Source organism: Asterias amurensis, chromosome 14, assembly GCF_032118995.1.
Source record: "Asterias amurensis chromosome 14, ASM3211899v1".
Classification (NCBI taxonomy): domain Eukaryota; kingdom Metazoa; phylum Echinodermata; class Asteroidea; order Forcipulatida; family Asteriidae; genus Asterias; species Asterias amurensis.
Genome location: NC_092661.1, coordinates 9,886,501 through 9,901,000, shown reverse-complemented (window position 1 = coordinate 9,901,000; position 14,500 = coordinate 9,886,501). Strand labels below are relative to the sequence as shown.

Sequence of the window (14,500 nt, the reverse complement as noted above, 5' to 3'; positions counted from 1 at the left end):
TACTACGTTTTGGGGAACTGAAAAAAGGACCACAAGTGGTTTTAAGAAACTTAGGAGATAAAGTGGGCGAGTTGGTCCGTCTCAGTTTAACACTTGTCCGATGTCCACATTTCTACAAGTTTAAACAGAGCACCTTTCTCTTTTGTTTTTGACAACGTTCAACTTTTTCAATTTTTTTTTAACAAAGCTAAAAAATATGTTACTCGAAAAACAGGCCACACACGTTACACCGACACCATCCGGGTGTTGCCAATAAATGTCACATATCCGCCTCGTCACAGCCAGCCTACAACCCAGCCAAGCTAACAGAACCCAACAACGCCAGTAAATGTCACCCACTCCGTAAAAGAAAGCACCGTGAATCGGGCCGTAAAACCCCACAAGTTTACGGCGTGTTTATGGCTCGATGCCGGACTCCCAACATATATAAGCCAGCCGGCCGCAAACCCCCCTAAACCAGGTGTAAATTACCCGACAAGGCCGTATGTTTCCCATCCCCAAAAAGACTGGATTAAAATAATCGGAAACAAGGTGCGTGACCAAACTGCCGCAGTGAATCTTAAAAAATGGCAGTTTAAGGTAGGAGGTTGAAATACACTTCCGACTAAAGAGACGAGCGTGACACTTGCAAGATTACGATTCATAAAAAAGCAACCAAATCGCTAATAACTCTATGATAAATCCACATGTTAAACATCAATGGCCAAATATCACTTGTTCTCTTGAACTGATTAATATAAAGACACTATTACACATGAAGTCATTTCTAATTTGATTTGGCAGTAGTGAAACACTCAAAAAAGAATAAATAATGTATAATGATATAATGCAACATTACAGCACCTAGAAGTTGAAGCACAGTTTAGGCAACTGACATTCCCATTTTCTAGTCTTGTGGGGCTCGGTATGCCATAAACTCTCACACGATTGTCGATTTATACAAAATATAAAGGTTAGAGTAAGACTGGTTTACGTTTCTATGTAATTTGCTTTCTCATTATTTGTTTTTGCTGAGTTTTCTTTTAATTTTGTTTTTGTATTTATTTATTTGTGTGTTATCATAACAGAACTGTTAAGTGGTCATGGTGATGCATTTCCTCTAACAAATTCAGACGGTATTAAAAAAATAAAAAAACCCTGCAATATGCTGGTTCTTTCAATATTCTATGGCAACTCGATGACCAAATTGAGTACAATTTTTCACAAATTGTATATTTTATACATGTTTTGATATACAGCAAGTGAGGGTACTGGTATTTGACAATACTACCAAACGTATCCAGTACCTTTAACAAAGTTTTCAGACCGGATCATTCAATATTTCACTTTTAGGTTTAATATCAAAACCATGGCTAAGGTAGAAGTGAACTTAAATTTAATGGCCTGGTTTGTCTTCCACCTTGGTAGTATGGACGCGGTATACACTGAAATCAAACAGACTGACTTATACCATGGAGGTCTAATTCTACCTCCATGCTTATACAAAGGGTGTCTTGGCAGTGGGCATTAGGCGGCCTGTGTTTCTACTGGTCTTTGAACAGTTATAAAAAGTGTCCAATGATGCCGCTAACACGAGTCCGCTGGCCAAACACCGATTAAAACAACCATGAGCAGTCAAAATTCTTTCCAAGTGGTCCGGCTGGCTAGTTCGGTGTTGGAAAAAAACCCATATTTATTTAATATTTGACACATAAAAATATGGACTGGTGAAAAAGCAGACGGACTATATAAATGCCAAGTAACTGGGCCTAATTTCATCGAGCTGTTTCAACCTGTCAAATAGTTTTGCTTAGAAGGTTTCAGCTAACCAGCAATAAGCAGTTTACCAGTCATATTATGGTACATGTCAAGTGGTATTTTAGCTGGTAACCCTTTTCCGGTAAAGCATATTTTTGTTATGCTTAGCTAGTTTTTGTGCAAAAGCAGCTTTATGAAATTGTGCCTCAGTCCCGCTTGCTATGTCACTGAAAAATGGCAAAAAGGTAAACCCTGCCTGGGTCGTATTGCAATAGTGCTATATGAAACCAAACGTGGAATAGAATTTAAAAAGGTCTAAAGCTCACCTGTGCAATGAATTCCGCCCGTCACGCCATTCTCTTTATTTATCACCCATGTGGTCGAAAGGTGGACTTGTTTGGTGTGAAGAACATCATTAATACAACACTAGGTCCTCTTTACACTGGAGATTTACAGCCCGCGGCCCCATCGGCTCCTTTGATTGGGGGGACCTTCGGCGTTTCTAAACGGTGCTTATTCATGGCTCGTCACGCTGCCAGGCCGGACGCGGGAACACCCTCTAAAAACAGAACATGGGGACATATGGATTATTGCTTCTTCAAAAGTGCAATTCTTGAGGTATCATTTTTAAGACTCATGTTTTGGGGGAAAAGTACACGTGATAAATGTCCTTATTAGGAGCCAGTAGAAAACCATTACCACACGTGTCGTTTATTTTCAACAAATGCACGTTTTTTAAAGGTTTTTTACACCTTTTTTGTTAATCAAGTTTTGGGCCATCACATGAATCCCTAGTAATTTTGAATGAATATGTATAGTAGGCCTATGTAAAATAATATACCAGTAGAAGATGCTTCATAGTCATTACTTTTTGAGAAAAGGTGAAAATCACAGAGCCATGTTTTCAGGTGAGCTGCGTAAAGCGCTAAAATAATGTTCGTGTCCTAAAACGGAATATATGACAATTTGATTATACTTTTTTTTTTCTCAGATACTACAGCACATTATTATAAGCAAGTAATATTAAGAGAAGCTTTCTACCACCATCATCTTCAAACAGTGATAAGTTTAAAGTTAATCTGTGGACATTGTGTTTTGTGTCGTACAAAAAGTACCTAGACCCTTTGGATGGATGGGGGGGGGGGGATAGGATAGGATTTGAAGGGAGGTTTGATTGATTTATAGCCATAGCCGGCAAGTTCAGTCCACTTACCATCCAAAACGCATATCAAAGTTTATTTGCATTGTTTCCAAACAATTTATGTTTATATTCATCTATTCATCTATTGATGGATATCAATGGTGCAGGCGCGTGGTAGCTCATTGTTCTATCATCTTAGCAGAACTAGAGTGAGATTCCCCAATTCTTTGCTAAAACATTTTCTTGACGCTGAACCGCTTTTAACAGCACCACAGTAATATGATGGTTATGATATGTTTTACCCAAGTATACACCATTAAAATAGCTGTGTTTGGAAATAAAAATGATTCAATACGTGAATGTACTTTTTTTCTGTCATGGTTCCGGGTTCGATCCGGTGACATCCCGTATAAATCACTAACTCCGTCCGGAACTTTCGACACTATCGGTAAACATTGCTTTGCTGCCCCCGGAACGCTCATTAATAGCTCTTCTAATCTTTCCACGTATATAAAATGAGTTATGGCAAGAAATAAATAAGTCAAACTGTTCCGTTTTATTACCGTGGTTTTTGAAATAAACAATTGTAAACAAGATATAAACGATTACGCACTTTTTGAATTTTTATCAAAACACAGCTATGCAAAACAAATCGTGCAAGTATTTTTTTGTGCGTTACTTTTCCTTTTCGAAGCTATTAAAACAAAACTAATGTAAATAGACAAATGCAATTCATGTCGTGTCATATTTACATTAAGAGAGAAAAAACACCCAGCCTAGTACTGCAAAAACTGGGGTGTTAAACTGGTACCATGGGTGTTTTCTCAGTTTAAATACTAAAAAAAATCTAAATGAACACCACATGGTGTTAATATAACACAATAGGTTCGCGAAAAAATGTTACACTGGTATTATTTAAAATAAAATAAAACTTATGTGATTATTTTGATATCTCTTTTGACAACACCTTTGGTATAAATTGTAACACCCACGTTCCTGCAGTGTATCTATTATACTGATTTAAAGGCAGTGGACACTATTGGTAATTACTCAAAATATTGGCATAAAACCTTTCTTGGTGACGAGCAATGGGGAGAGGTTGATGGTATAAAACATTGTGAGAAACGGCTCCCTCTGAAGTGCCATAGTTTTCGCGAAAGAAGTAATTTTCCACGAATTTGATTTCGAGACCTCTGATTTAGAACTTGAGGTCTCGAAATCAACTATAAACGCACACAACTTCGTGTGACAAGGGTTATTTTTCTTTCATTATTATCTCGCAGCTTCGATGACCGATTGAGCTCAAATTTTGTTATTTTATGCATATATGTTGAGATACACCAACCGTGAAGGCTAGTCTTTTTCAATTACCAATAGTGTCCACTGCCTTTAACAAAATATACGCAGTGTTCTTTTTAGCATAGGCCTATGTCTACTTCATTAGAGAACTCTGTTAACCTCTTTGTCGGGTCATGACATTATGTTATGATCCTAAATTTTTAGTAAATAAAGGCAGTGGACACCATTGGTAATTTACTAAACATAATTTTTAGCATAAAAACTTACTTGGTACCGAGTAAAGGAGAGCAGCTATTGATAGTATAACACATTGTGAGAAACGGCTCCCTCTGAAGTGACGTTAGTTTTCGAGAAAGAAGTAATTTTTCACGAATTTGATTTCGAGATCACAGAATTAGATTTTGAGGTCTCGAAATAAAGCATCTGAAAGCACTCAACTTCGCGTGACGAGGGTGTTTTTCTTCCGTTATTATCTCGCAAACTACGACGACAAATTGAGTTCAAATTTTCATAGGTTTGTTATTTTATGCATATGTTGAGATACACCAAGTGAGAAGACTGGTCTTTGACAACTACCAAAAGTGTCCACTGTCTTTAAAGAATCTGAATTATGCACGGTATATTGAAGCCATCAACATCAGGGGACCCAATAGCAACAACAATTCTGTACATCAAAATTTACGCAGTCATAGTGCTTTCCACGTATTAATTTCTCCAAAAGCACACGGCAGTTTCAGATATTCAAATTTCCAATGCCAAAGATGTGGTTGGTACCCGTGTCTTCTCGCTAAACCTGGATGGGTTTTACCTTCTTGATCAGTGTTATACCGTGACATTGATTTGCTATTCTCTCAACAACAAAAATACACTGGTCTGCGCTGTAACTTTCATGTGAATTCAGTTGTAAAACTGCCGACAATTTGGCCTAAAAATGTGCACGCTTACAAAAAAACCTACTTTTTACAGGTTGAAAAAGCTACTGTACTGTAACACGAATATCAGGGGTAGAATTATTCAGTTTAAAAACAGTTTACACTATTGGTAATTATCAAAGACAAGTCTTCACACTTAGTGTATCTCAACATATACATAAAATAACAAACCTGTGAAAATTTGAGCTCAATTGGTCATCGAAGTTGCGAGATAACTATGAAAGAAAAAACACCCTTGTCACACGAAGTTGTGTGCTTTCAGATGCTTGGTTTCGAGACCTCAAATTCTAAACTTCGTGGAAAATTACTTCTTTCTCGAAAACTACGTCACATCAGAGGGAGCCGTTTCTCACAATATTTTGTACCATCAACCTCTCCCCATTACTCGTTACCAAGTAAGGTTGTATGCTAATAATTATTTTGAGTAATTACCAATAGTGTCCACTGCCTTTAAATAACAGAGCAGCTCATTAACAAAGAGAGGTTCGCGGTAACACCTTGTGAATAACTCTTTTTGAGTAGTGTTGGTTTTGAAAAGAACAGGTGGTTAACGCTCAACGTTTCGATCAGTATCGTCTTCAGGAGAACAGTTCATCACATGACAAGCAAGTTGCCCTGCTTTGACAATCTAATTAAAGCGACTGTATTTCCTCCACTTAGCACGATCCACCATGGATCCTAGTTTATTTATCTTGCATATATAATTTGCCCGTTGCCAGTTCCTTAACAATTACCAAATATCTGCTGGAGGGGAACGGGTTTTGCATCCGAGTCGCGAATTACGAGTTAGAAAATGAAAGATCAACATGACGCCCCAGTGCAGCAGACCAAACGGTGTGGAGCAGTTTCTTAATTGTTATCAAATAATAGGCAGGGACCCTTTCAGGTGTCCCCTGTGACATTGGCTTTACTCCTAGCTTGGTAAAATTTCCATATTATTACCAAGAAGGCTTTATATACTACAGGGGGATACCCCAAAATGCTAACGGTATGTAATTGGAGACCCAGTAGTCAAAATATCTCGAGTTACTAGGCGCCTGTATAGAATCCCTTTGAGCCTTGTTTTAATCTAGATGTCTTACCTTGTTGCTTCTGAAAAGAAAGTTGTGGCATTGGGGGTTGTCTCCTCCACAAGACGGCATGGTTATTATTTATGAGCGGGCATGCCTTGGTGAATGTATCCAAAGAGTGGTGTTGACTTTGCTTCAATTGGGGCTCAGTCTTAGCCGGGGTCGACCCTCCTGCCTTCCCTCATTTGAATTCACGTCGGATGTTCCGAGCGGATGAGTGTCAATCCCCTCTCTCCGTCTTGAAAATAAAGCACAGAAATGACTAAATTTGATCATTTGTAAATAGTGGGAAAGCGTGGAACAACATTCGAGCTTAATCTGGCCATAATAAACGTACATGATCACCCCGAGGTGATGTTGTAATGACCTCTCCTCAAACAAGAGGGACGAACTAAAACTTGAACCGATTGAAACTCAATTTGGTTACTCTTGTTTTAAAGGGGTTGGGTACGACACAAAACACCAGATTTACATCAAACTTACACGGCTTGAAGATAATGATAGAAAGCTCCCCTTAAAATATTACTTGCTAAGTGTTGTGTTTTCTGAGAAATGAGTAAAACAATGTTACCATTGGGATTCATGTTGTTGCCAGGCTGATCTACAAAATGTATTATTAATTGTGGTAAGGGATGATCGACCATTGTGAGAAATAGCTCCCTCTGAAGTAATATAGTTTTCGAGAAAGAAGTAATTTTCCACGAATTTGATTTCGAGAACTCAGTTTTAGATTTTGAGGTCCCGAAATCCCTGCCGAAATTAAGCATCTGTGAAAGCACACAACTTCGTAAGACAATAGTGTTTTTCTTCCATTATTATCTCGCAACTTCGACGACCAACTGAGCTCGAATGTTCACAGGTTTGTTATTTTATGCATATGTTGAGATACACCAAGTGAGAAGACTAGTCTCTGACAATTACCGAAGGTGTCCAGTGTCTTCATTGAGGGAACCGTGTAAAGTTTGATGTGAATCTGGTGGACATGGTGTTTTGTGTCGTACAAAAAGTATTCAAAATCCTTCATGGCTTCATTCTTTCCTCTCTTGTTTTTTTTTCCCTTGTTTTTTTCTTCTTCTTTTTCTTTTTTTTTTTATTTTTTTTTTTTTTGGGGGGGGGGGGTAGGCTTTACGCAGTGCCTCCATGATTGTCTAAACTCTACCTATGTCAAACTGCCTGGTCGACCGTACGTTTTTACTAAGGCGAGCTTGAGGCCCATAAGTTAATATTTTGTGGTAAGTTGCTCATACTGAAAAGGGAAGCAAATTACTGTCAATGTCTACTATTATTCTCAACTTGCCTGAATGAATCGCCTTGGCACACGACATGTAGGCCTATTCATCCCCTCTAACGAAAAAGTAAGATAACAATATAATTTGTGGTCTCTGGCGATCGGCAATTTACAAGCTAGCTCCGTGTCAGCCATACACACAAAAAAAGGAAAACAATGCGGTGCAATATTCTTATTAGATTAACGTCCACGGCATCGCCCCATATCATTGAAACCGACGGAGAAAGCTAAACTACAAGACACTAAATGCTAGTAAAGACCAGGCCGAGTAGATTCAATTTGGGTTGTAAGAGTCCTCGGAGATATGACCGGCGCGTCGCTGTGATCACGTCCCGGGAGGTAGCTACGTGCCTCCCCCGGTGACAACGCGCTGCCACCCGCCCCGATCGCAGTCAAACACATGGTCCGGGCGGCACGCCGTTCTCTCCCAAAACAATAGCCGTGCATGATGTTTTCGTCCCCCTACAAATTTACTCGATGGGTCTCGGGCACAAATTTGACAGCGAAATTCCTGGCAATGATATTGATGTTATATTACATTACCTCGTCAACGCTATTCAACCTCCATTTATGAAGTCGTTGATTCACGCTAGATTTAATTTGTCTTGTTTAGAGACAATTTTACAAGAACAACAAACTGTCGATTGTCGTATTATGACCAGGGTGATACGTCAGGGACCTAGACTCGGTATCAGATAATACTTGATGGTGATGAAACATTAGTTGAACGCAGTGATGTATTATTGAGATGGTTGTTCATGAAGGTGCTTTTCGCCACGTGTACTCAACCCCATTATGATTATAATAATATACATATCAAACGTACATTTGAATATTTTTGTATACAAACTCATCCAAACGTTGACTTGATTATACATGGTCTCTGACTCAAAATAAATTTTCATTTGTTTGTGTGTGGGGTTTTTTTTTGTTTTTTTTTCCCAACAATCAGATGATGTGTGGAAGTAAATTTTAGGGCAGGCAAAGCCCGGCCACGAATATTGGCAAAGTCAGATGTGAGGTGCGAGCAAACAAACTCAAAACAGCAAGTTGTTGTTGTTGTCGTTTTTTAATATTTTTTATATATATATATTTTTTTTTTAAGGAATGTTGACAAGACTCTACTTTATAATGTAAAGAGAAAGAGGAGTGGACAGTTTACCGTGCGTGACAGAACACGTTACTAAAATATTATTTCGAGAGAATGAAGTTTCGAATACATCTGAGAGGACTAAACGCATGTTTTAGAAAACAAATATTTATACTCCAAATATTTGTGTCTGATATTTTAGACGTTTATTTTGCCCTCTCGTTTCTTCCGGAGAAAGAGTCGAGCCGAGACGGGCACCAGATGTCACGAAAGAGTTACCGGTGAATGAACATCGTATTCCTGCCGCTATTGGGGGTAAACAAAATGTTCCTGTTTAGGACCACAAGTGGGTGCACCACGGCCCATCCCCGTAGCTCCGGACCCCAAATAGGCTAGCCGTAATAACGGGTACTTCCTGCCGGCAATCATGGTGATTGGGGGGGGGGGGGGGTACCCCTCTTCCCCAACGGCAATTGGCCCCCGTATGGGTGATGGGATAATGTTGTCCCCGGTAATGAAATTGCCGTTTGACGCCATTATCTTGCCATTTGAGCTAAATTAATACATTCGCTTCATTTCCAGTTTTTTTTTTTCTTCTCCTCTCTTCACCCACCCCCCGCGCATGCCTCCTGCGGAAGACACATCTCCCGCTAGAAGTAAGAGACCGCTAAATGGGCAGCATGCGCCAAGCCATTATACACACAACAATCCAACTTGGGTCCCGGACCGCGGCTCTAGCGATGCCAACCCAACCATAATAATCAAATACCATGATTCGATTTCCAGGCATACCCGATCTCTATAGCTCGGCTGGAAATAAAGCGTGAAGAATTGAATTATGTCTGTCTAACAGTGGATTTGTAGTTATTTGGCCAAGCGTATTTGCAATGGATAGTCCTATACTCTTGCTGTTTTCATCATATGATGCTGACAGCCAAAGTGAAGGCGCTATCATAGACCGGTGCCTGTAAATCGAATGGTAAATATTTAACCACACATAATTTGTTCGTTATTAGAAAGTTGTTACTGGCGAGATGACGGTGAGTTGAATATGGCCATTCTTCAATATCAGTGGCGAGTGTCACTTTTATTAAAAGGCATTGTATTATTATGATCAACAATGATAATAAATAATAATAAAAAAACGACTTGAAAAAAGAGTACCATAAAGGGGATGGGGGGCATGGAGTAATCCTTTCTCCCAATCTTTCCCGTATAAATTGTGCACATAAGGAGGACTGTTTGTTTTTCCAAAGCCAACCCTTCTCAAGACTTCCCACAAGTAGTCTGGGTTCAAACCTAGATTTGGCCTTCAACCTGACTACCCACCTCCCCCAACCCTAAGTATAGGCTCAACAAAATTATACCAAAATAAAACGTACTTTAATTTGTCCTTCTGAATTGTTTAATTTTTATAATTGTCTCTTGTCTTTATCACCATTGCAAAATGTTAAATAATGTAAAATTATTTATGTAAAATATTTGTATGAAGCATGTAGTATTAGAAGTTGTGTTCGTTCCCTGAAGAAAAGGGAAATGTGCGCACACAAGGGTGCCAGACTAGTCTGTAGACTGGTTTGCGCTGTAGAACCGAAAACGGCCTCCAGCTGACAACGTGACCAAATGCAACTGGTTCATCATGGCCCCAGTTTCACAGAGCTGCTTATGCACAGAATAAGGTTACCAGTCAGATCACCATATCACATGTACAATTTGCGACTGGTATCCTGCTCATTTCTGCTTAGCAGACAATTATTTAGCAATATTTTCTGCTTTAGCAGCTCTATGAAATTGAGCCTTGGTCTCATCTCTCTCTACACAGTTCTGGCATGCTGGGCCCAATTTCATGGAGCTGCTTTAAAGCACACAAAATTTGCTAAGCATAGAATTTTTGCCTTGATAAATTGGATTACCAACCAAATTTCCACGTGGTTTTCAGGATAAGCAAACAACAGCTGATTACCAGTAACAAACAAATGGAAATTTGTTTGGTAATCCTGTTTTTATCAAGGAAGAAATTTCATGTTAAGCACATTTTTGTGCTTAGCAGCAGGGCCAAGTTCGATGCTGTAGTCATTTTAAGACCTTTCCACTGCAACTTCACAGCCGAGTTTCTGCCAACCGAGGTTTAAAAAAAAATAAAGTGAAACAAAATGAAAAACCAAAACTAATAGCCACAGTTTATACCACACAAATCTTCAAATTAACAGTGTTGAATTTGTTGGCAGCAAAGTCAATCAGCCATGGGAGGTATTTTGTTAATTTTTTAATTGAAAGATTGCAGAAAAAGTTGAATTTGGTTCACAAATATTGAGTTTGGTAAACATCTGTTTACACGATTGATTGCTCCGTTTGTTTTAACAATGGATAGGCCAAGTTCGCACAAAGACCATGTGGTAGACTATGGAGGTTGACCATTGGTAACCAGCTCTTTTTTTGGGGGGGGGGGGGGGCACGAGTACGACCAGCCACTAGTTGACATAATGGTACTTGTGTGACCTTGGCCTATGCACGTGTGGGCGGTTTTGGCAATTAAAACCCCATTAAAATCCTATTGAACAGAATACGGCGAAACGCTACAACTGTTGTCCGAAGCTCAAACATTTTTTTCTGGTCAGCATGGTCAGAAACCTCACGCCTCATCTCGGGTAAACTACTGACCAATGAAGCCAGACCCAAACTTGTGAGTGGTATTAAGGATACACAAACAATAGGGCCTACACAATGGAAGTTGAAGGTTAACTTAACTTAGAATTTCTATTAATGAGAATCATTGTACAAATTGAGGAAATTTGTTGTGTGAAAATATGAACCATGACCCAATAGTTGTTGATGAATATTACTTATGTTCTTCCAAATCGTAGAATTTGTATTAATGAGAATCATAGTTTAAAATGAGTATATTCTTTTTGTGAAATGTGAACCATTACTCATTGGTTGTTGATGAGCAACTTATATCCCTACAAAATAGTTTTTTAATGAGAATCTTTGTACAAAATGAGGATTTTTGTGTGTGAAATGAACCATAGAGCAGGACTAAAGTTCCATGTCTTTGCAAAATCTGCGCCATGTTTTTTCCCTTCTTTTTCAAGAATGAGAGAGAATTCAAATGCCTTTTATTCGACGGCCTTTTTATTCTAAGGGCGGAAGTTTTTTTATAAGAAGGTTGATAACTTTAAGTCAAGTGAATTCCACACTTTTGAACAAGGCCCGATTTCATAAAGCCTGTAAGCACAAAAAACTCACTAAAAACAGAAAAGTGTTGCTTAGCAGAATCAAGTTTACTAGCCAAAATTACATTAAGGTTACATTGTTGTGGCTGGTACCCGACTCAATTTGTGCTTAGCAAAGAAATTTGTCAAGCAGTAATTTCTGCTTAACAGCTTTATGAAATTGGGCCAAGGCAGTTTACTACTCCTCTTTACGTAAACAGATACATACGTATATACGTCTGAAAGGCAACACGTGCTTGCATTGAAATAGAACCGTAGTGCAACTTACTCGTGTATTTACTATAATATTAGCAGAAACAGCAATTTCCACAATTCATTCAACAACTTACAAAAAACTCCCTCATTTTGCTTGTATGCATGTTCTGAAACTATCAATTTCAAGAATGCAATGGAGGGGCTTTTTGTACGCCATGTGGGTCTTGTTGAACCATTCTACGACGGACAATTTTTAAGGACAAAATGCGAACAATGCAAACTGCGAAGGACAACACACTGGTGATGCGCGCCGGAGCAAAAAGGACCATCTGCCACGAACTAGTTCGTCAAAAGAACACATTATAATAATTACAACCCAATTACAAACTTACCTTATAACTATAGCCCGTACTCTAATATTCTTGTAATTGTCGTGAGCTGTGAGGCGAGAGAGCCTGTTACGTTATAGCATGACAGTATTTAGTTTACTGGGTCTAATTATTCGTTGTCAGCCATATTGTTTTGCAGACAACACCAGTGTACATGTATTACGTGCATGCATGCACAACATACAGAAGTTGTCTTTTTTGCATTGTCCACGTACCACCTGTGTCTTCAATGTCGCATCTGTCAATCAAGACTTTCCTGCTCTGTGATTGGTCCAATGTCGCGCCTTGTTGAATGTCTTGCGGTGGCGTGTTATTAAGACACGCCCACTATGTTTTTGCAATGGGTTAATGTAGACTATTGTATGTGGTTTAGAACTAATTGTGGTTTTAATACTAATTGTTTTAAAAAAATACAGGACAGTAGGATTTAAAATGAAACATTTTTATTACGCATATTAGTTTAATAAAATATTTACTGCTCTCGTGGATACAGAAGAAGATGCTCAACAACTGTGGTACAGAGAAAGAAGCTCTTGATGGTTTATCACAATGAGAATCATATTTTTACCGAATTCTAATTACCTTTCTTCAGCACCTTACAGTTTCAGATATAGTTCATATTACATAACACACGGCAATTGCAGCTCAAAGCGCTGGAGACTATTGGTGATTACTTAACATAATTGTTAGCGTCTAAAATTACTTCGTAACGAGAAATAGAGAGCTGTTGACAGTATAAAACTTAGTGAGAAAATTCTCCCTCTGTAGCGAAAGAGGTAATTTCTCTTTTCAATATTAAAAATTACTTAAATGCCTGAAGACCTGAAACACGCAAAGTTGTGCAACAAGGGTGTGTTTTTCTTGCATTATTCTATTGCAATTTCGATGACCAATTGAGCCCAAATGTTCACAGATTTGTTAATATATGCATATGCATTTTGGTGTGTTTATGTTATTTTTTTAGTGTTTTTTGTCACAGGGTGTTGTCTTACTGTTTACCACATCCACAATCAATTATTGTTTGGAAGAAAATAATGCCCCCTCCTCCACTTTACACCCACTTCCCTCTCAAAAAAAAAATCAAAAGGGCCGCAGAATATGTCTGGAAATTCATCCGTTATAATGGGATGACAACCCATTGTGTGCAATTTTCCAACATCAGACCCCATTGAAATGTCTCAACCTGTTTCTTTGCAGCTTTACCCTTTCGCCTCACTACAGTCCAGTAATTCTGGAGAACTGGGCCCAATTTCATAAAGCTGTTTAGCAGAAAATACAGCTTGACAAATGTCTTTGCTAAGCAATAAATGAGTGGGGTACCGGTCACAGCAATGTAAACTTAACCTTGGGTGGTAACCTGTTTCTGTTAAGCAATACTTTGCTTAGCAAGTTGTTGTGCTTTTTATACAAGCTTGGTGAAATTGGGCCCTGAAGCCCAAGATGTTTTCTACCATTCTTTATGATCCACTCATTCACGGGTCGTCAGTGACTACAAGAATCCCGAAACACGAGTCATTTACATTATTGCAAAGACCGGGCATTTTTTTTGCAGTTTCGCGGTATATTTCACCGGGATAAGGGGTCTGCATATTAATAGCCTGCCCCCTGTGAACTAGTACATTATCCGCACATGAGTCCAGACTGCGGGAGACCATTATAACAACGAGCACTGATGTACCCCTAAACACATCAGACAGTGCAGTGAAAGGTCTATCCGAACGTTTCTTTTCAGGACCACCCCAACTCAATTAGAGATTATCATTACATGGTGTTACCGCGAACCCTACTATGTCAAAATTCCACCGTCATGCAATGTTTCAAATAATAATATTTATATTGCGCCTTTTACATACAAAATGATCAAAAGCGCAGAACACATGTTAAAAAGCACCGAGTGTAAGAAAAAGACAATACAAAGAAAAAAAGACTATACAAGTCTCGCGCTGCAGTCTCTCGCGTATTATATTCAGACCCGTGAAAGTGCGCGAGTTTGTTTCCTTCACGGGTTGGAGCGATGTATTGGGGGACCAAAGTGGCCGAAAAAGTCTTGCAAGGTCCAGTGGCAAAAAGGCTTAGGCTGTATCCGAATTGGCGGCTAGAGGTACGGCTACGACTGTTGCTAAGTT

General features: G+C 38.9%; 1 protein-coding gene across 1 annotated transcript in view; it reads right to left on the bottom strand.

Moving 5' to 3' along the window:
* The window catches only part of LOC139947288 (uncharacterized), a 116,544-nt gene extending 103,901 nt beyond the window's left edge, over positions 1-12,643 (bottom strand). The window contains exons 1-3 of the mRNA XM_071945180.1: positions 12,378-12,643; positions 6,192-6,417; positions 2,064-2,296 (exon numbers count right to left, since the gene is read on the bottom strand). The gene's annotated coding sequence lies outside the window, so the exon portion shown is untranslated. The remainder of the gene's footprint in view (positions 1-2,063; positions 2,297-6,191; positions 6,418-12,377) is intronic.
* Positions 12,644-14,500: the final 1,857 nt, after the last annotated feature.